The 23,957-nt window shown below is 37.3% G+C and overlaps 2 long non-coding RNA genes across 3 annotated transcripts; both read right to left on the reverse strand.

Moving 5' to 3' along the window:
- Positions 1-522: 522 nt before the first annotated feature.
- On the reverse strand, positions 523-2,886 carry LOC130013966 (uncharacterized). The gene is made up of 3 exons (XR_008788934.1): positions 2,370-2,886; positions 1,302-1,434; positions 523-612 (listed from the first exon to the last, which is right to left on the reverse strand). It is a non-coding gene; the product is annotated as an uncharacterized LOC130013966 (long non-coding RNA).
- Positions 2,887-3,896: 1,010 nt separating this feature from the next.
- LOC126829861 (uncharacterized) lies at positions 3,897-13,788 on the reverse strand. Of its 2 annotated transcripts, XR_008789145.1 has the most exons (6): positions 13,608-13,788; positions 13,213-13,487; positions 7,446-7,578; positions 6,378-6,510; positions 5,600-5,688; positions 3,897-5,158 (listed from the first exon to the last, which is right to left on the reverse strand). It is a non-coding gene; the product is annotated as an uncharacterized LOC126829861 (long non-coding RNA). The 2 variants fall into 2 exon arrangements; XR_008789144.1 differs by having other exon boundaries at positions 13,213-13,788.
- Between the last annotated feature and the right edge of the window lie 10,169 nt (positions 13,789-23,957).

Genomic DNA, 23,957 nt, shown 5'->3' on the forward strand with positions numbered 1-23,957 from the left:
AAATGCATTCTTTTCCAGAATTATAAAATAAATTGATGCTTGGGATCTCTTGTTGTTATCATACATCAATAAATCTTCCAGCCTAAAAAATAAAAAGTAGGCAATAAGAATACTTTCTTACTATTTATGGTTCACAATGTTTAAATAAACAATTTATTTTGCCACATCGAGACTGAGTCTCTATTTTGTTTCATCTTTGGGTAACACTTATTGTGTCTTGTCCAGTAACAGACCCAGGCAGATTATTATATTTTATTTCCATCGACAACAAATTGGATATTACCTATTAAAATCTATTTGAAAAGTAAAATATTGTCCATTTTTATACTGCTATTTACTGTAAAAATACACATAGGGTCTATCACAACTTGAAGAAAATCAATGGATGTGATTGTCAAAAATCAAGAATGCCAAGACTTGAATAGGAGAGTCCTAGGCATTGCCCCAAGAAGAATAACTAGATTACCAATCAAGTGTATAGAACTAGGTGATGATTAAAAATACAAATATGTATGTTACTTACATTTTACCTGATTATCAAGCTCTGTGAGAAAAAGTTTCCATAATATGAATAGCCATTTCCAACTGTCTTGATCTTTATGATGTAGTTAACTGAGAAAAAAAACATACTATGTTTTAGTTGACTTAAATCGATTCAATATTTAAATAGACGAAAGTTTTAATTTAATTAAATTGTATTGTAATGTGTTGGTTTGCTTTGTCACAGATGAGACAAAATGAAAAAAATGAAATGAAATGGGGTTTGGCGTCCTACTGTTCAGCTTCGACTGGGCTAATGAGGTTTGGCATATGCCATACAGTGTGCCACGAGAGAAATTTTGCTGGGTACCGTGATCCTAAGGCCTACTCTTGTATCAAATTCTAACTGCCAGGGGCTCTTTTACATGCACGCCAATGTGTACACAGGACCGCGTTTTTTTGTTCAATCTGAACGACTAGACAGCTGTCCTTGTAAGGCCCCCCGTACTGCATCGTCTTACTGCAAACCCGCGACCTTAAAATATGCGAACCAGTGTCTAACCCACTTGGTCACCATGGGTCCCCACAGATGAGATAGTCATATCTACATGTATCTGGACATAAGTAAGATTCTGTCTGTGCACATACATGTACGTGTACAGTTTTACTATACTAAACTGAATTTTAAATTTCAAAATATTAAAATGAAATCGAGGTTTATGTCACATCAGCTCCAACCGGGCTATATTGTGCCAAACACATTATGGTGAGATTCTAAAATACCACAACAACAATCTTTTCTATTAGAATTGAACACTCACCCTCCAAAAACACCTATGAGAAATCATAGGTGCTCAAATCACCATTTCTTCAGCTCTTTCTTTTCCCATATTTTGGTTTTTTGACTTATTTTATTATATGATCTTTGATTTGCTATGGCATCTAATATGGAAACTGAAAAATATGAATATGTGACATGTAATTAACTGTTTAAGATACCTTACCATATACAAACTGTGTGATATCTAAAACCATTTTAATCCCGAAGATCTTACCTAAACCGTGAAAATCTGTTTTAATAACCCTTGTTTGTCATGTGACTGGAGAGTCACAGTAATTAAAAGAGAGCCATGTGGCTTAGTGTGTAAGGCACTGGCTTGCTACCCGGGAGGTTGCAGGTTCGCTCCCAGTGTTGACCGAGAAAGCTCATTTGGATTTTTCAGCATGGATTCCCTGTCTAGTCATCATGGTGGCTAAGTGGGTAAGACGCTGGCTCGCTAGCCTGGAGGTCGGGTGTTCGATCCCTGCATTCGCCGAGAAAGTTCACCCAGATTTTCCGGCGTGGTTTCCTCTTGTTAGTGATGCAGGACGGAGGGCCTGACAAGGACAGCTGTCTAGTCATTCAGATTGAACAAAAAAGCGTGGTCCCATGTACACATTGGCGTGCATGTAAAAGATACCCTGGCAGTTAGAATTTGATACAAGAGAAGGCGTTAAGGTCACGGTACCCGGCAAAATTTCTCTCGTAGCACACTGTATGGCATATGCCCAACTTCATTAGCCCAGTCCTCCGTACTGCAATGTCTTACTGCAAACCCGCGACCTTAAAATATGCGAGCCAGTGTCTAACCCACTTGGCCACCGTGGTCCCCCACAGATGAGACAGTCATATCTACATGTATCTGGACATAAGTAAGATTCTGTTTGTGCACATACATATACGTGTACAAATTTACTATACTAAACTGAATTTTAAATTTCAAAACAATAAAATGAAATGGAGGTTTATGTCACATCAGCTCCAACCGGGATATATTGTGCCAAACACATTATGGTGAGATTCTAAAATACCATAACAACAATCTTTTCTATTAGAATTGAACACTCACCCTCCAAAAACACCTATGAGAAAGCATAGGTGCTCAAATCACCATTTCTTCAGCTCTTTCTTTTTCCATATTTGGGTTTTTTGACTTATTTTATTATATGATCTTTGATTTGCTATGGCATCTAATATGGAAACTGAAAAATATGAATATGTGACATGTAATAAACTGTTTAAGATACCTTACCATATACAAACTGTGTGATATTTAAAACCATTTGAATCCCGAAGATCTTACCCAAGCCTTGAAAATCTGTTTTAATAACCCTTGTTTGTCATGTGACTGGACTGTCACAGTAATTAGAAGAGAGTCATGTGGCTTAGTGTGTAAGGCACTGGCTTGGTACCCGGGAGGTTGCGGGTTCGCTCCCAGTGTTGACCGAGAAAGCTCATTTGAATTTTTCAGCATGGATTCCATGCCTAGTCGTCATGGTGGCTAAGTGGGTAAAACGCTGGCTCGCTAGCCTGGAGGTCGGCTGTTCGATCCCTGCATTGGCCGAGAAAGTTCACCCAGATTTCCCAGCGTGGTTCCCCCTTGTCAGTGATGCAGGACGGAGGGCCTGACAAGGACAGCTGTCTAGTCATTCGGATGAAATGAAAAAACGAGGTCCCGTGTACACGTTGGCGTGCACGTAAAAGATCCCTTGACAGTTGGAATTCGATACACCGCAGTGCCGCTGTCCGGGCAAAATTTCCCTCATAGCACACTGTGTGGTGTATGCCTGTCTTCATTAGCCCAGTTCGGAGCAAAACAGTAGGACGTTAAACCCCATTTCATTTCATTTCTAGTCGTTTCAATGGAACACAAAACCTGAGGTCCCATTGGCGTGCATTTAAGCCGATAGTATGGTAGTTGGAATTTGTTGGCTGTAGCACCCGTGTCACAGTTCGACTGCAAGTTTGCGATACCCACTCGATATGAATGAGTGGTGATTGGCTAATGAATTCTAAAATCAGACGAATGCTTCGGCGAAGCGGACACACCACTCAAATACAATTCGGCCAAATATATCAAACATGTTTGATTCGGGCAAATGTCAGTGGATAAACTAGGCGAAGTTTAGCGCCAATTGATTCAGCCAAATCCTTTGGCTAGTTTATCCAGCACTGACGATTTAAGTTTGTACTTTCTTTATATGCAAATATCACATTTGAAAGAGGCTGTAAGCCTACTTTCTTTATATGCAAATATCTTATTTGAAATAGGCCATTATTATGTGATTCCCCACTTGAATGTGACTAGGAATAGGGTCGCCTGTCCAGCCTTGTGGGTTTTCTCCTGGTCCTCCGGTTTCCTCCCTTGTGTCGAAATTTCTGAAACTTGTGTTGAAATTTCTGAAACTTGTGTGGTTTCATAAAAACTTGTGTATAACCACCAACAAAAACTTGTGTTTTATTTTCCCTCAATTTAGCAATCTTTCCCATGCAGCCCCCCACCCCTTTTGCTCTGTTTAACCTGTAAAGTTTGATAAATGAGGTAACAATAATTTTATTTGTTAAATTATCATGTATTCATAAAATGATAGGAAAAAGTAAATTAACACCACCAAATCAAAACTAAATAGACATCATTTGAAATGTTAACAGAAAAACAGAGATATAATTCTAATACTAATAAAATTTTTGTTATACTTTGCCCCCCTCCACCCCACATCACAAAATACAAAATAGCTATTTAATTTTTTCTTTACCCGAAAACAAGAACTGAGAAAAGAAAGATCCCTACCCCATACCCCAAAAATATATAATTCAAATATATCTAAATTTAATAACATCCAAACCAAGCCCTAATTAGATTAATTATGCACTAAATTGAAATACTTTCAGAACCTGAAAAGTGCTACAAAGTCATATTACAAGTGATTTGTGAGGCATCTAGAAATAACTAGCATACCCAGAAAACTAACAAAAGAAAAATGCACTATTTTGCAGGAGTAATAAAATGATGTAGAACCTTTTCCTCGTTAAAAAAAAAACAACAAACAAAATGAATATTTTGTACATAAAAGGAGCAAAGCATCAAGATTACAAGATTGAAAAATAAAAAAATATCAGAGAAAATTGCAAACATTAAATAATATGTACAAAATATATATAAATAATCACAAGTCAAAAGCAAGGAGGAGCCACTGTAGTTCAGTGAGTGCATTGGCCGAGAAATTTCAACTGGATTTTCCGACATAGTTCCCACACGTCAGTAGTGTAGGACATGGCAAGGGATAATTGGGTATAAGCCCAGAATTGAAACTACCCCCACTGCGTTTACTTTAAAGAACCTTGACAATTGAATTATCTGACTCAATGACAGACCCTTCTGATGCAATGTGCGTGTGTTAACCATTCGGCCCTCCTGGGTTCCCTTTAAACAACCCTTGACAGTTGAAATATTTGATATAAGAGTAGGTTGTAGGGCAGAATCACCATAATAACACAGAAAAGTAGGATATTAAACCCTATTTCATTTCATAAGCAAGGGAAAGTCACCTTAATGTAGGTCAAGGTTTTTTGTAATTCTGGGTATATTTGATCTACATTTGGTTTCTAGACTATGCCTATTAAATACTTTATGATTTCCGACCAAATTCTAAGTGATTTATATGTCACTTTACATTCTATATTATACATAAATTTCTGTAGAGAATTAAAATCTAATTGTGTTTGGGATGAATATTTAACAGTAAAAACAAAAAAAAATATTCAAAAATTGGGTCAAATGCATTCTTTTCCAGAATTATAAAATAAATTGATGCTTGGGATCTCTTGTTGTTATCATACATCAATAAATCTTCCAGCCTAAAAAATAAAAAGTAGGCAATAAGAATACTTTCTTACTATTTATGGTTCACAATGTTTAAATAAACAATTTATTTTGCCACATCGAGACTGAGTCTCTATTTTGTTTCATCTTTGGGTAACACTTATTGTGTCTTGTCCAGTAACAGACCCAGGCAGATTATTATATTTTATTTCCATCGACAACAAATTGGATATTACCTATTAAAATCTATTTGAAAAGTAAAATATTGTCCATTTTTATACTGCTATTTACTGTAAAAATACACATAGGGTCTATCACAACTTGAAGAAAATCAATGGATGTGATTGTCAAAAATCAAGAATGCCAAGACTTGAATAGGAGAGTCCTAGGCATTGCCCCAAGAAGAATAACTAGATTACCAATCAAGTGTATAGAACTAGGTGATGATTAAAAATACAAATATGTATGTTACTTACATTTTACCTGATTATTAAGCTCTGTGAGAAAAAGTTTCCATAATATGAATAGCCATTTCCAACTGTCTTGATCTTTCTGATGTAGTTAACTGAGAAAAAAAACATACTATGTTTTAGTTGACTTAAATCGATTCAATATTTAAATAGACGAAAGTTTTAATTTAATTAAATTGTATTGTAATGTGTTGGTTTGCTTTGTCACAGATGAGACAAAATGAAAAAAATGAAATGAAATGGGGTTTGGCGTCCTACTGTTCAGCTTCGACTGGGCTAATGAGGTTGGGCATATGCCATACAGTGTGCCACGAGAGAAATTTTGCTGGGTACCGTGATCCTAAGGCCTACTCTTGTATCAAATTCTAACTGCCAGGGGCTCTTTTACATGCACGCCAATGTGTACACGGGACCGCGTTTTTTTGTTCAATCTGAACGACTAGACAGCTGTCCTTGTAAGGCCCCCCGTACTGCATCGTCTTACTGCAAACCCGCGACCTTAAAATATGCGAACCAGTGTCTAACCCACTTGGTCACCATGGGTCCCCACAGATGAGATAGTCATATCTACATGTATCTGGACATAAGTAAGATTCTGTCTGTGCACATACATGTACGTGTACAGTTTTACTATACTAAACTGAATTTTAAATTTCAAAATATTAAAATGAAATCGAGGTTTATGTCACATCAGCTCCAACCGGGCTATATTGTGCCAAACACATTATGGTGAGATTCTAAAATACCACAACAACAATCTTTTCTATTAGAATTGAACACTCACCCTCCAAAAACACCTATGAGAAATCATAGGTGCTCAAATCACCATTTCTTCAGCTCTTTCTTTTCCCATATTTTGGTTTTTTGACTTATTTTATTATATGATCTTTGATTTGCTATGGCATCTAATATGGAAACTGAAAAATATGAATATGTGACATGTAATTAACTGTTTAAGATACCTTACCATATACAAACTGTGTGATATCTAAAACCATTTTAATCCCGAAGATCTTACCTAAACCGTGAAAATCTGTTTTAATAACCCTTGTTTGTCATGTGACTGGAGAGTCACAGTAATTAAAAGAGAGCCATGTGGCTTAGTGTGTAAGGCACTGGCTTGCTACCCGGGAGGTTGCGGGTTTGCTCCCAGTGTTGACCGAGAAAGCTCATTTGGATTTTTCAGCATGGATTCCCTGTCTAGTCGTCATGGTGGCTAAGTGGGTAAGACGCTGGCTCGCTAGCCTGGAGGTCGGGTGTTCGATCCCTGCATTGGCCGAGAAAGTTCACCCAGATTTTCCGGCGTGGTTTCCTCTTGTTAGTGATGCAGGACGGAGGGCCTGACAAGGACAGCTGTCTAGTCATTCAGATCGAACAAAAAAGCGTGGTCCCATGTACACATTGGCGTGCATGTAAAAGCTACCCTGGCAGTTAGAATTTGATACAAGAGAAGGCCTTAAGGTCACGGTACCCGGCAAAATTTCTCTCGTAGCACACTGTATGGCATATGCCCAACTTCATTAGCCCAGTCCTCCGTACTGCAATGTCTTACTGCAAACCTGCGACCTTAAAATATGCGAGCCAGTGTCTAACCCACTTGGCCACCGTGGTCCCCCACAGATGAGACAGTCATATCTACATGTATCTGGACATAAGTAAGATTCTGTTTGTGCACATACATGTACGTGTACAAATTTACTATACTAAACTGAATTTTAAATTTCAAAACAATAAAATGAAATGGAGGTTTATGTCACATCAGCTCCAACCGGGATATATTGTGCCAAACACATTATGGTGAGATTCTAAAATACCATAACAACAATCTTTTCTATTAGAATTGAACACTCACCCTCCAAAAACACCTATGAGAAAGCATAGGTGCTCAAATCACCATTTCTTCAGCTCTTTCTTTTTCCATATTTGGGTTTTTTGACTTATTTTATTATATGATCTTTGATTTGCTATGGCATCTAATATGGAAACTGAAAAATATGAATATGTGACATGTAATAAACCGTTTAAGATACCTTACCATATACAAACTGTGTGATTTCTAAAACCATTTGAATCCCGAAGATCTTACCCAAGCCTTGAAAATCTGTTTTAATAACCCTTGTTTGTCATGTGACTGGACTGTCACAGTAATTAGAAGAGAGTCATGTGGCTTAGTGTGTAAGGCACTGGCTTGGTACCCGGGAGGTTGCGGGTTGGCTCCCAGTGTTGACCGAGAAAGCTCATTTGAATTTTTCAGCATGGATTCCATGCCTAGTCGTCATGGTGGCTAAGTGGGTAAGACGCTGGCTCGCTAGCCTGAAGGTCGGGTGTTCACCCAGATTTCCCGGCGTGGTTCCCCCATGTCAGTGATGCAGGACGGAGGGCCTGACAAGGACAGCTGTCTAGTCATTCAGATGAAATGAAAAAACGAGGTCCCGTGTACACGTTGGCGTGCACGTAAAAGATCCCTTGACAGTTGGAATTCGATACACCGCAGTGCCGCTGTCCGGGCAAAATTTCCCTCATAGCACACTGTGTGGTGTATGCCTGTCTTCATTAGCCCAGTTCGGAGCAAAACAGTAGGACGTTAAACCCCATTTCATTTCATTTCTAGTCGTTTCAATGGAACACAAAACCTGAGGTCCCATTGGCGTGCATTTAAGCCGATAGTATGGTAGTTGGAATTTGTTGGCTGTAGCACCCGTGTCACAGTTCGACTGCAAGTTTGCAATACCCACTCGATATGAATGAGTGGTGATTGGCTAATGAATTCTAAAATCAGACGAATGCTTCGGCGAAGCGGACACACCACTCAAATACAATTTGGCCAAATATATCAAACATGTTTGATTCGGGCGTATGTCAGTGGATAAACTAGGTGAAGTTTAGCGCCAATTGATTCAGCCAAATCCTTTGGCTAGTTTATCCAGCACTGACGATTTAAGTTTGTACTTTCTTTATATGCAAATATCACATTTGAAAGAGGCTGTAAGCCTACTTTCTTTATATGCAAATATCTTATTTGAAATAGGCCATTATTATGTGATTCCCCACTTGAATGTGACTAGGAATAGGGTCGCCTGTCCAGCCTTGTGGGTTTTCTCCTGGTCCTCCGGTTTCCTCCCTTTGCTAAATACCCCTAGGGTGTATTCGAAACAGTGTTCCGGTGCAGAGAACGGATGGAGAATGGGTTCTTGTCGGACTTGAGCAGTCTGGAATGCGTTCACGAACACATTCCCGTTCTCAAATCCCACACTACCTCATAGCTGGTGTGAGGGAGAACAAACATGGTCGACATATCGATAACTGCTGAGAAAACAGCATCATGGGTGCATTTATTAATTTAAAGGTTTAATACCGTTCGAAAATTGGATGTAGTATGTGGTCAGTATAACATCAAGTAAGTTAGGTTGCCAGGCAACGAAACATATGCCCACAGCAGTTTAATCGTTTGCGCAGTCAACAGGGATTGTCGCATATTCATTCTTTTGTAGGTAATGTGGGCATTTACAAGAAAATTTCATACAAGATTATAATTTTCGTCGTTTTGCGCAGTCAACAGGGATTGTCGCATATTCATTCTTTTGTAGGTAATGTGGGCATTTACAAGAAAATTTTATACAAGATTATAATTTTCGTCGTTTGTGGGTTTACAAAGGTCGACGCATCGATAACTGCTGAGAAAACAGCATCATGGGTGCATTTATTAATTTAAAAGTTTAATACCGTTCGAAAATTGGATGTAGTATGTGGCCAGTATAACATCAAGTAAGTTAGGTTGCAAGGCAACGAAACATATGCCCACAGCAGTTTGATCGTTTGCGCAGTCAACAGGGATTGTCGCATATTCATTCTTTTGTAGGTAATGTGGGCATTTACAAGAAAATTTAATACAAGGTTATAATTTTCGACGTTTGTGGGTTTACAAAGGTTCTACAAACTGAAACAAGGGCCTTAATTGTTGAAATTTGACAGATTTTTTTGTTTTGTGTTTTACTAATTTAAATAATGCATACAATTTTCATACAAATCGGATGATAATTTTGTTGTTCGCGCGTTCACAAGGTTCGAAAAAGTGAAACAAGGGCCACAACTCTAGACATAATTCACAGAAATCGCAGAAATTTAATAGACGTCTTCGTTTCACTAATTTAAAAGATTCAAATGAATTTCACAAAGTGAAACAAGGGCCATAACTCCAGAAGAAACTAACAGAAATTATTGAAATTAAATAGGATTCATCTCATTAAAATAAACAACATATCAATTTCAAAATAATCAGTTCTGTAGACGACGGACAAACCTACGGACGAGGGCGTATCAAAAGGTGATGTAATCGTCATCCAAAGAATTGAAAAGGAGTAAAACGGTGTCATAATTTATCAAAATTATGCTTAATAGCGAAGTAAATACTAAACAAGTTATCGTAACAGATTGTATAAATTTAATTCATCTTGTTACCATGGATACCGTTCTCTCATGTTCGAGACTCACGAAAGTGTTTTCATGTTCTTCAGCCGTTCTCGAACCTGCGCAAACACTGTTTCTAATACACTCCTACGGTACGCGCAAGCAAATCATTCAAATAAAATTGAACAATATTAGCCTCGAAATTACCTAGCGCCAGTAAGTATAAAGGATCTATCCGACAAACACTAACAACAACTCTAGGTTGATTACATGTCATTTGGGACTCACGTCATTTGGGACTCGCGTCATTTGGGACTCCGGTATATGACGTTTGGGACTTTGGTATACGTCGTTTGGGACTCGGGTTAACGACGTTTGGGACTCGGGATAATTTATTAGAAATAGGCCAATTCAAACAAAACACGAAAGAAAATATTTATTAACATGAAACACGTGGTTAGTAAAAGGCTCAACCAAACGATAAAACATTAGTTGCACTTACGGTTCTTTGATAATCATCGTTTCTCATAAAAGTTTTATATTTATTTAAAACGAATAATATGCTGATGAATTTATTTGAAAATGACCTACACAAAAAACAAAATAAATATTTACACGACATGCAATCTTTTTTTACAAGCCCCTAGAAATTGTTAACGATAATCCGTGAGCTGCACGTTGACATGCTTGTTGTAGATGGCAATACCAATTGATAAATTAGTGCGTACAAGGCAAAGTTTTTTTGTGGAAAATATAAGAAATGGAAACGATCAAAGCGGGATAATTAAAGCTGATTAACTGATAATCCCAATGTTATTACAGTATGTTCAAAGAAACCTAACGGTTCTTTGGTGGATGAGGAAAAACGGGAGTTGTCAATCATCGAGAATGGCGGCCGTGTGTTGATTTCAGTTATACCGTTTCACGAAAAAACATTAGCAGTGGTCGGTCAATCAAGCTCGTTAACTATTTATAACGCAAATTTTTCGTTTCGGTTAAAACAAAATACAGGTCCATTTTAATTGGCCGAAGGATGTGTGACTAATAGAAATATGGCGGGCGGACAAACTGACCAAACAGTATATTTCGAGGTATTTGAGGTAAGCTAATTTAATATTATATCATAACTGCATGTGCATACTTGTGTTTCTGTGTGATTAAATATTCAAAAAATCATTCTTAGGATACAGCCTCGACACCAGTCAGCCCTGAATTGCAATGTTTGTTTTGTGTTCTGGGCGCCATTTTGAAAAAAAACTGACATGACCTATATAATACAATCCAGCGATAGTGCAGTCAATTTCCTTTAAAAGGGAATCCGAATTTGTTAATTTTCTGCAATATCACTTCGGTGGTAGCGGACGTTAAATAAAGCTATTTCACGTACAAAGACCTACAATAAAATCCAGGTGAATTGGGAAAAATATTCATGTATTTTCTTGATGAAGAGTAGCTATTTCAACTTGTAAATGCTCAGTCATCTTAGACAAATAATAATTCCAACTTCAAATCAGTTGTATTTATTCAAATCATACTATGAATAATTGTATTTTTCCACTTGCATAATAATAAAAACTTGACTTTTATTATTTTATTTCTTCAGGCCAAGAACATGGAAAATTGGTAATTGCCTTGTATCACTGCTAACTATAAGGCACAGGGAGCCTTGGGCAGAAATGATAATAATATGGTTCTCAGATATGTTACTGTGTACAGAATGAACAAAAAATATATATACACTTGCTATTACATGTACATTATATCATTGGCAATAATAAGATCCAATTTTAGTTTTTAGTTACACACTGTTAACCACCAATAGATGACAATAAATCATAAAATGTATTCAGCTCGACGTAAGACTTAAATAAATAGATACAGTTGGTTTAACTTGAATAGAAGTTTTAATTATCTATGCTGCATATATGCATATATCACCTTGCAGCTGAATCACATTACATATCTTTTTAGTTGATGTTCATTTCATCTTACGTATTTGTCAACATCAATGTGACCTTGTTCTATGTCACATTAGCCTATTCACACTTGTTACCACGAATTTACTCTCCACACCTTCACATAGTTATGAATTTATTGTTTCACTTGACTAAAGAAACATTTTGTAGGAATGTATGCTTTTATAGATTGGACACTTGTTTGCAATATCATTGTCGGTGGAAACTGGCACTATACCTAAAGAATGACTGAACAAATAGCAGAGACGGGGTTTCAGCCGGCTGATTTAAATAATTTCTTTAAATACAGTAAAGCTTGAAATATGTCAGTTTTCCCTCTTTAGAATGTTTTTGTAAATAATTTTTTATTGTAGTTTCCGTGGCGTATTCCCAATAAGCGTTAGAAACAAAGATATACACCCTTAATCCCGGTGCCGATAAATGTTGGGTTGTGTGGAACATGCTAACAAATCTCAGGTACGATATATGTTTGATTCTGGTTGAGAACAGCATGAGAGCAACATGATTGTTTTCATTGGAGATGAGACGCAAATATTCAAAGGGGTCAGACAAACTCTAAACCAACCGCGTTCCCTTCACTGAGTCCCTTCAAAGGAGGCCCTGTTTGTCTACCTGTGGAATAACATGCATTTGTATCTGTTAAATATGTGTGGTAGACAGATTGATATTATTTATATAACGTCTTACCCCAAACAAATTGCAAAAGAAACCATGAAGTTTCTGAGAGCGATATTTCGTAATTAGTGTGCTTTAATGGTGGGAGAATAAATAATTAAATTTTTCAAACACAAACTGGTCATATATAAAATAACATTTTCTGACAAGACCAGCGATAATTTCGTAAGATATGACTTTTACTATGTCTATTAAATGGTTTTCGACGTCGCTTCAAGGTCACCGTCTTGCGCCAAAGTCATGAAACGCACCGTCGGGGGATTTGTTGGGGCCTGTCTCCCCCAGAAAAATTTCTAGAAATTTCAAGTCAGTCTTGCCTGGCCGTGAATACGGCAACCTGAAAGTGGTCGATTTTAATGTAGACATCTGAACTCCAATCAACAAATCAATCAACCAGGCTGTTGTCGTTGCATTCACATGACACCAGACGTGTCACCGATGAAACAAATATGCCTGAAACAAATGTCGCTGTTAGTGCGACCCATTTGTGACAATTTCAAGGTCCCAAATAATAGTCCTTTTTTACTATTAATAGTAATTCAATCAGTAAGTGCTATTTACCTTATAATAGTCTTCTTGGCTTTTACCCGACATTACACAAAACACCAATGGTAACTGTCGGGTGGTCTCTCCAGTCTTAATGAAGGCGTGGATGGAAAACAGCTGAGACCATGGCTTGTTCACCACCCGAAAATTACATCCATATACCAAGTTTTTGCGCGTGCGAGTAGTTGCATCTGTCTATCAGTACTAAAAATGTGATGGCGCCTTTTCCCAACTTTTACTCTTTTTTGATAAAATCCCGGTGCACTATGATCGATGAAATCTTCGTCAAGCTAAAACAAAAAATAAATAAAAAAGTACATTTAAGTACATGTTAATAAATAAATAAAATTGTACATTTAATTACATGTTAATAAATTCTTATATACATGGGTATTTAATTGCATGAGTACTTATGCTTGACGACACGTCAGTGGGATCTTTTGGTCGCAGAGTCTGTCGGGTTCTTTATCGCGACCTTACAAGTGCTGCAATGGGTGGTCTGCTATGAATGGGTTCTTCTGCAGAACCGACACTGGATAAAACTCTCTCCGCTATTGAGGAACGTGCCTTGGTAAAAACATTTCCTTTGGCTTCATGATGAAGTCATGCTTTGCCTGTAATGATAAGATAAAACATATTAAACTACAAATATATTATTGGTTTATTTATATTTTATTTATTTATTTATATATTAAATTCATTTATTATTATAGAGTTAACTAGGTTAACTAGAGTTAATTATGCAGAATTAATATAACACAACATACACAGATGGCAATAGAATGAGACAGTGTTCAGAAAAAGGGCGGAAACGGAAGAAGACTACCTGTCCTACTTGATTCTAGGACATATATATAGCATGGACCTACTTGATTCCACGAATTTAATAGGAAATGAATGGCAGAGTTTGTGTCAAGTGAATTTAGTGAACTTTAAACCCCATTTACTCGCCCTCTCTCTACAGAGATAAATACTTTTCGTGTTACATACAATAACAATTATTGGCCATTATTAAAAAAATATATTAAAAGGAAATGAAATTCTGTTACCTGTTTTTCTTTGTGTAGTACATGCTAACATCAATGACTGGAAAAAAAAATAACGAAACTGTAGAGAAACTTCTGAATCATTGAAAGTCTAATATTAGGCCTACACATTGATGACATTGATATATAAAAAAGGCTGATTTGTTTGTTGTTGTTTTTTTCTTTTACAGAAATAAGATTACATTTCAACTAAACAACTAACACAAAAGTTAGTATCTAGCTATAGTCCATGTCTGGATATACATTTTTCCTTTTGCCCGAACGTCTATAAAAATCAAAGATGGCGGCCAATAATTGCAACCGGGTATTACTATAAAATCAAGACAGATTCTTACCTGCTGGTCCTAGTCGGGGGTTTCTTGCAATTATAAGTATTTGAACAACGGTGTAGCGCCGATTAGCTAATAATAATTAAGCACGATTTCAGAAAAATTAAGACAGATTCATTAGATTGCTGAATTTTCTTTGTGGCGCCATTATATAAGTAGACTTCCGGTGCAGTCAGTGGCAGTAGTTCTAAATCTGACTGTTTTAGACGAAACGAATTATTATATACATAGAAGCAATATATACATGCTAAATTAAATACACGGTTTTATTTTTTGTAAAAATTTACAAACCTGCGGTCTGGTATTCTATGTGACCATTATAATTTTTTTTAAAATATCACGGCTATAAAGCACCCTGTTGATGCTAACTTCACTACATCTATCTAACTGAATGTCGCTGATATAATATCAAAGAAAGAATTTGTCGCAATGACTAAAGTATAGATACTTCTTCTTAGTTAGTTGTATTTTACGTCCGCTTCCACCGAAGTGATATCGCAGACAAAAAGTATAGATAACTTGGAGAACCATTATATCAATAAGTCGATTATGAGATACACGTGGATGATCAATTAAATTTGATTGGTTACTTTTCAGTTAACCAATACTGTCCAATTTCGATTACATCAACCAATTACATTATTAAGAGTTTTACTCGTTTTTTTTGTTCATTGTACATTGAATCAATTTTCGAAAACACCAGGGTGCTGAAAATCACATGTACACTATATATTCATTTGATCTATCAGTTTATTGGGTCAATAAAAAAAGACAGACATTTTAACTATACAGACAACTTAACATCAATTAACATTCAAGTCTGTCTGGCAATTGTCTGATTAATTGGTACTCACACCCTTCCAGTGAAGAACAGCATGTGATTTTCGAGATGTGAATTAAGCCCTTTATTACTTTTCTTAAAACTTGACGACTCCCGAATTCAGACTTTGTATGGAGTTTTTTTTTAAAAAAGAAAACAAATCTTGGAAGGTACACATTACTTGTGTTAATGATATGAAAAAAACACAAGATTTTATAAATCGACACACAAGTTTGTGTTAATGCAATGCAAAACAACACATAACTTGTGTAGATTAGTTTTAACACAAGTACTTGTGTAGATTAGTTTTAACACAAGTACTTGTGTTGAGATCCAACACATGTTGTTTTTCAGAACTCTTTCTATGTTTTCCCACGGGCAGCATTTCGTTAATAGCATACTGTATGGGAAAAGTATGTGTCTATAACTCCAGTCGGTATAGAGACGTAGAACGTTAAACCTCCATTTTATTTCATTTCATTATTTGTTTGTCGTACTCAGAGGCATAGGCGTACGAGCCACGGGGGGGGGGGGGGGGGGGGGGGCAGCTGTCCCCTAACTTTCGGGCAATCTGACTTTTCGGGCAGACGGGTAATGTGAAAACAAAAATTATTTCATCTTGTTGGCAAAATAAAGTGGCCGAAATCAAATAAAACACTAATTTTACTTTTCTTTTAATTAAACACAACGAATTTGTACTGAATTTACTATGGATTAAAACATTTTGTTTGGAGCCACTCTACTTTGTTCGACATATTTCGGGCATCGATTATTATTTGTGAATGCAGCTGCAAGTCTGATTGGATGGTTGGGATTCAAGTCGGCAAAGAGTGGGATTTCGGTTGCAAACCGATTGGGAACTTTGACGTTGCTTAATTCACTAGCTAGAATAGCAGAAAAACGCATTTGCGGCGGTTAAATTTTCACAATTTTCTGGGAGAGCGCGAGTCCCCCATACCCCGCGACCATTGATTGGTTGTTTTGGATTTGGAATTCAGGTAAGTCACCTAATCTGGTCTGCACTCTGTTTGCCCCCCCCCCCCTCCCAATAATTTTAGAAAATAATATTTGTGATACGTTTCGGTAATCAATACCCTACGGCATGTTGTACAGCCTGCTGAGTGATTTCTTACAAGCCCATCCTGCTGTAAACCTACTATAATCAATAACATGTGAATCACTTGAAAAGTGCCTTTTACCCTCCTCAAAGTTTTTGGGTATAGGTTCAACGCGGCGAGAATATGCATTCACTTGAAATACACACTCCGTTCGTTTGACACCCCCTATCTGTTTGGATAAGCTGGTGATTTGGCGACGAACAGTATCTGGTCAGCTCTATTTATCTCGACGACCAGTATCTGAAATACTGCCAGACTGCATTTCCGGCAGTCTATTTCTCAAAATATTTTGGCGAAAATATTCATTCACTTTCACTCACTCCGTACGTTTGTCACTTTCCTCTCTGGTCGGATAAACCAGTGATTTGGCGACAGGCAGTATCTGGTAAGCTCTATTTATCTCGACGATCAGTGCTTGAAGTACTGCCAGATACTGCATTTCGGGCAGTCTACTTTTCAAATTTTCGGGGGCTTCGTTGAGGTTCGCAAGTCCGTTCATTTGACACTTTCCTCTCTGGGGTCAGATAGACTAGTGATCAGTATCTGATCAAACCATTGCACAAGAAGATATTTATTATTGATATGAAGTATGCCCTAGTACTCTAGATATCCATGACGTTAGGCCCGAAGTGTGCTCGAATTTAGTTTATCTTTGTGGTTTTTTTTTTGTTTACTGATTATTTAGAAATAGTACAATTTAATTCACACTAATAAAACACTAAGTTTATGGTTTATCATCTAATTGCTTTATTTGCTTTACAATCAAATAGACGGATGGACCGTGAAATATTTGTTTTCATGAGCAATTCCATGATTTTATGTTGTTGTTTTTTTTCTAATTCAACAAACTGTTCCTACCATATCACAATAACTTCAGATTAAAATGAGAGTATATTATCTGCCATACAAATTAAAGTTAACCATACAGCTTACCAGATAAACCCAGCGTAAATTAAAGTTATAATATATTAAATTACTGAATTGTTTAACATTAGTGATAGTGCTTCGGGAAATATTTTCTTGGGTTAAAGCTTACCAGTAAAATGAAATGAAATGAAATGGAGTTTAACGTCCTACTGTTCTGCTCCTAACCTGGGCTAATAGGCTGGTTGGAGAAGGTGACAAATCCAGCTTTGTGGGAAAAAATTCCTACCCAAATGATTTCTTCATTTTCTGAAACAACTATTTCCCTAGTGTTCCAGAAAAATTTTCCCCGCGGATCGGAGTTGAGCAAAAATTTTTACAGCACTTTGAACTTTTCACCCCCTGGGTCAACATAATGAAAATGAAAACCATTTATAACTTCAAAAATATCAATTTTACAGTCTAGAAATGTATTATCAACATAAAGGAAAGTGATACCAAGGAATCCAGAAATGACGTCAAAAGTAACGTACGACCAAAGCCGTATAATATTATAGATAAAGTTGCGACAATTGTGAAGCCAGAAATTTCATATGACGTCATGAAAATATGACCTCAAGTGTAGTTAGACGCCATCTTGGGTCCCAAGTATTTGTACCTACTCACTATCTATTTTATTGTTGTGTCGAAGTTGCCTGCCCCCGACAAGTATGTATATAGATATGTCATAGAATACATTTTTTAAACGAAAAGTATAGCTGAACAAACTATTATTATTATTATTATACAGAAAGCGCACATTATTGTTATAAGAATAGTCTAATTCATAAGAAAGTGAAATAAAAGATACACCAAATAAAAGCGCAATTAAATTGCATACGCTTTTAAAAATCAGATTTTTTGTGCAGACGGGTAAAGTGAAAAATGAAAATTTAAATAGTAATTTGGGAGATACAACCTTTTTGCCTTCTAGCCGGCAAAATAAATGCCTGAAATTCCATGATTTTTGGTCTGGAGTCATTCCGGATTGTGTGTCAGTTTTCAGTCATCAATCATTAATTGTATCATCAATTTTTCGAAAATAGAAATTTCTTTAAATTGACTAATGGATAAAACATTTAAAATCAGTGTAACTTAAAATCAGTGTAAAATCAGTGTAATTCAAATAAAAGGTGTCTAGCGTGACATGTGTTTCGGGCATATGTTTCATCAGTGACATTTGATACGAGATATCGCTCTCCGAAACTTTCTGGTTTCTTTTGCAATTTGTTTGGGGTAAGACGTTATCACTCCCCGCCCATGGGTAAATAATAATATTAATCTAATATATAAACCGCAAAAATTTAACAGATACAAATAATGTACATGTTATTCCACAGGTAGACAGATATTGAAGGGGCCCAGTGAAGGATTCTTTTGGCTATTTGCGCCCCATTTCCAATGAAATAATCATGTTGTTCTGATGCTCAACTAGTATCAAATATATATCGTGTCTGAGATTTGTTACAAATCGCCTCGAACATGTTCCACACATCTCAATTTTTATCAGCTTTTTTTTCAATCTATAAAAGCCTATATACATTCCTACAAAATTTTGTGTTTAGTTGTTTAGTCAAGTGAAACAAGAAAACGCATAGGCTAAATGAAACAATAGAAAAAGTATACCTTTATAATGTCGACAAATACGTAAAACTATGAAATAAGATACTTCTAAGATATGATTCAACCGAAAAGTCCTATATATGCAACATAGATATATAATATCTACATTCAAGTTAAACGAACTGCATCTAATCATTTTAAATACCGGTATAGCGTCGAGCTGAATAAAGGATATGATTTATTGTCATTAAAGGATCTATGGGTGGTTGGTAAACAATGTGTAACTAAAAACTATTATATTATCTTTATTGCCAACATTTCAATGTACCTAAAATGAATTATCGCTGCCCTTTTATTACCAAATTAATGTTGTTTTTTTCATTTTAATTTTTATTTTTTAAAATGATATTCTTTTACCAAATTTGGCAGTCATATTGAAAGAAATGCCCGCCACCAAATGACAAATACATTTTTTTTTATTGATGTTTGTCAAATTCGATTTTTCCACACATTTCGCTTGCATAACCACTCTCCGAAAATTCCTGAAGAACACCAAATTGAATTCTGTTAATCATGTCATTTTGGCCGAATTTGAGTATGATTTCGTCTGACATATTTATCATTGAACCAAACTGCATTGGTTACTTTTGCAATTTGTTTATGATGAACTGTAGCCCGTAAAACGTTATACCAAGAAAAAAATAAAACGTTTTGTTAAGTAAAGCTATATGACGCCATGACGTCATAGTTTATATGGCGTTATAGTTGGGACACCAAAATGGCGCCTGTAAATGAGTTGTCGTAACTTTCCCTGTACAGGGCTTTGCGTACGACGTCACCGTGACGTCAGAATAAAAAATGGCGGAACTATGACGTCACTGTGATGTCAAAATTCAAGATCGTTGACCACTTGATTGATTAGACGGATTTTGTTTTCAGTGTTGGCCAGAAACTGGGCTTGACTATAGATAACTGTGGTGTCCGATTTCAGAGAAATGTCACTGCTCCTATATTTAGACGTAGCAGCTCGGCGCTCGTGCTCATGATCCTTAATATTTGGTTCATAGACGCTGAACACGACGATTGGCGAGGGACCTGAAGCCAGGTGTTAAAGTTCAAGGCAAGACAGTGCGAGTGCAACCAGAAGTTCTTTTCCAAAGATGTATTACGGTGGCACAGCGCACAGGTACAGATATTCAACAGTTCTTCAAATATGAGTTGAGTGCCTTCCCTTCCTCACTGTTTGCAGGAGCTTTCATGCGACATGTAACCAAGTCCGATCTCGCTGAGCATTTGCTCAAGAACGTTTCACCCGTTTCGAACACTTCGCTCGCCAGTGAAATAACTGTCATTGATGGAGGTCTGCTAATCAACTTTGTAAGGTGGAATAAGGGTACGAATATCTCCAACATCTTAGAAAACTGTCGGTCATTTGTAAAAAGATTTCCCTCGCCAATAGTCGTGTTCGACAGCTATGAACCAAATACGACAATTTGGTGAGGGAAATCTGGTTGTTTCGGATTCGGTAAATTGGGACTTCTTAAACATACGAACAGTGACATCTTTCAGGAAGCTAGCAAGACAATAGCTTCACCTGGAAGTTCCCAGTTCGAAGTATCTGAAGCTGGGGAAAGGTTATTCTGTGCAATGTCAATGTATGGTCACAAAAATGAGATATCTCCGACTAAAGTCCGGTACCTAAGGTACAAAGCTATGATCGCTGAAAACATTTCCATTCAAATCAATAGACTTCACCCAACAGCTGCTGCGGCCGAGCAGCATGCTCACCGCATTCATGTTCAGGTTAGAATTTGGGATGAACTAGACGATGGCGTCGATCCTGTGAATTGGGGTTGGCAAGTGATAGAGAATAGATACGTTCCCATCGCGACTGTTCTTCCATCAGCACCAGACAACGTTCTGAATTTCATCTGGTGTAAATGTAAATCGTTGAAACAACAATGCTCGTCATGTTCTTGTACACAGAATGGTTTGAAATGTGTTGAAGCGCGTGGAGGATGCCACGGGGAGGGTTGTCTCAATAGCGAACAAATCAGCATTGATTTAGAAGATGAAATTGGTACGGGGTAGAACAAATGATCCGAATGAATATTTTATTCCTCTTGTCTATTTGCTTGCTGTTATTGCTTTATTCACAACACGTCTCCGCCATTTTGAATTTTGACATCACAGTGGCGTCATAGTTCCGCCATTTTGTATTCTGACGTCACGGTGACGTCGTACATTACTATTGGCGTCATTTCTGGATTCCTTGGTATCACCTTCCTATGTTGATAATATATTTCTAGGCTGTAAAATTGATATTTTTGAAGTTATAAATGGTTTTCAGTTTCATTATGTTGACCCAGGGGGTCAAAATTTACAAATGCTGTAAAAAAATTTTGCTCAACTCCGATCGGCGGGGAAAATTTTTCTGGAACACTAGGGACATAGTTGTTTCAGAAAATGAAGAAATCATTTGGGTAGGAATTTCTTCCCGCAAATTTTCTACCCCGACCAGACTATAATGAAGACGGGCATACGCCATACGGGCATACGCCATACAGTGTGCTATGAAGGAAATTTTGCCCGGACAGCGGCACTACGGCCTACTCTTATACCGAATTCCAACTGCCAAGGGGTCTTTTACGTGCACGCCAATGTGTACACGGGACTTACCAGTAAAAGGGGAAATATGATTTTGAGAGAGAGAGATGGGGTTTAACGTCCGCTGGACACAAACTAGGTCATTTCGGGACTAACATATGGTTTAATATTATTTCAATAATTCGCTTCCGGGTAGGGGTCTTTAGCAGTGGGAGGAAACCGGAGGACCCGGAGAAAACCCACGAGGTTGGACAGGCGACGCTACTCCTTGTCACGTACCACCGGGGATTCGAAACCACGCCAGTTGACTCAATGACATGTCTTATATGATACAGCACGCACGTGCTAACCATTCGGCCATCCAACGCCCCATGTGAAATGTAATGAAATGAAATGGGGTTTAACGTCCTACTGTTCTGCTCCTATGCTGGGCTAATGAAGACGGGCATACGGCATACAGTGTGCTATGAGGGAAATTTTGCCCGGGCAGCGGCACTATCGCCTACTCTTATATCGAATTCCAACTGCCAAGGGAATATTTTACGTGCATTCCAATGTATACACGGGACCTCGGTTTTTCGTCTCATCCGAAGGACTAAACAGCTGTCCTTGTCAGGCCCTCCGTCCTGCATCACTGAAGGGGGAACCACGCCGGAAAATCTGGATGAACTTTCTCGGCCAATGCAGGGATCGAACAACCGATCTCCAGGCTAGCGAGCCAGCGTCTTATCCACTTAGCCACGTGATCCCTACCCCTCATATGATTTTGAATTAAAACTTAACAGTAACTGCAAGTAATTGTAGGCATACAAAGAATGCCATTTTTCCAATAGACAATCTTAGAAAAACTAGGCCCGTAGTCCATTATCCCTTTGCCACAATACAGCAGATTCTTCAGAAAATATAGTTCCCTTAATTTTTTTTCTAAATGTACACACGATTGTTTCTCAACATATCTTTTAATGATGACACATGGATCTAGTTTTATTTTATTCAGTAGGCTACCGGTACGTAGGCATATAATTGTGTTTGTAGATTTTATTTGTTTTTAAAACAAAAACCTGACATACCGAAACGCGACAGTGCTGTATTTTCGGATTCTATTTTTTTTTTTTTGGGGGGGGGGGGGGGGTAACCGATTTTAGCCAGAGTTTGCAGCCCAAACTATGCATGGTGCAAACATTCTGCCAACGTAGATATTCTTGGTCTCCGTAGAACTGCTAAGTGTAAGTAGAGATAAGCAATTTGATTGGTTGATGCTTTGGACACGATAACTTTAATTTTAAGTAAGTGGGAGTGATTGAACTTGGTGTATAGTTTTATCACATCAACACCATGACTAAGTTTGATAATGAACATTTTCTGCTGAGGGTAAGCAGAGCGATAAGCAATTTAATTATAATTAGTCGAGACTTTGAAACACAATAACTCTCCTTCTAATTGAGGTCTGCATTGGCCGGGAAAGTTCATCGAGATTTTCTGGCGTGGTTTCCTCATGTCATTGGTGCAGTCGTTTCCTCATGTCGTTTGGCATGCATGTTAAAAATCCCTTAGAAGTTGGAATTCGATAAAAGAGTAGACCATAGTGCCGCTGCCCGGGCACTGTATGGCACATGCCCGTCTTCATTAGCACAGTCGGAGTAGGACGTTAAACCCCATTTCATTTTATTTCTAATAGAGGTAGAATGTTCAAACTTAGTGTAGGTGTTCATTAGGCGAATGCCTTGATGTAGTTCGATGATATCAGATGGGCTTCTGATATCCAATATTTAAGACACAATAAACATAATGCGTTTCAATGCCATTTGTAACAAGGTGCTCAAAGAATGAGGCTAGACATATTCCACAAGTCATGTCAAACGGTGATATATTCTTATTTGGAGAGCATGCGCAATAAATAACATCGGTGTTGACTGGAATAACCAGACTTGCGGTTGAGACTTCTGGCGTATTTCGCCGAACATAACTGATGACAATTCACAGTAAAACGGACACGATTGAATGTAAAACAGTTTATATAAATTCATATTACATTATTATATGTGTTACGACCCATTTGTGCCAATTTCTAGGTCCAAAATATTAGCGATTTAGCTCCTTTAATGTATAGTTGATAATCAGTTTGATTGCTCGATACTTTTGAAAAATATAAACGTACAATTAATTAATGTGTCATCTATTTATTTCGGAATTTCGGCGGGGGACATCGGCCTCACTGTTGGCTTGTAAAATATAAATTGGGTCATTTTTGACAAACAGGAAGTGTTTTACGGATGGGACAAAAATAATTTCAGATTGCCCATATCTCGGTTATTTCTCAACGGATCCTCGTCGGGTTTAACGTCCTAGCAGAATAGAACAGTAGGATGTTAAA

The sequence above is a fragment of the Patella vulgata genome, chromosome 8 (assembly GCF_932274485.2).
Source record: "Patella vulgata chromosome 8, xgPatVulg1.2, whole genome shotgun sequence".
Taxonomy (NCBI): domain Eukaryota; kingdom Metazoa; phylum Mollusca; class Gastropoda; family Patellidae; genus Patella; species Patella vulgata.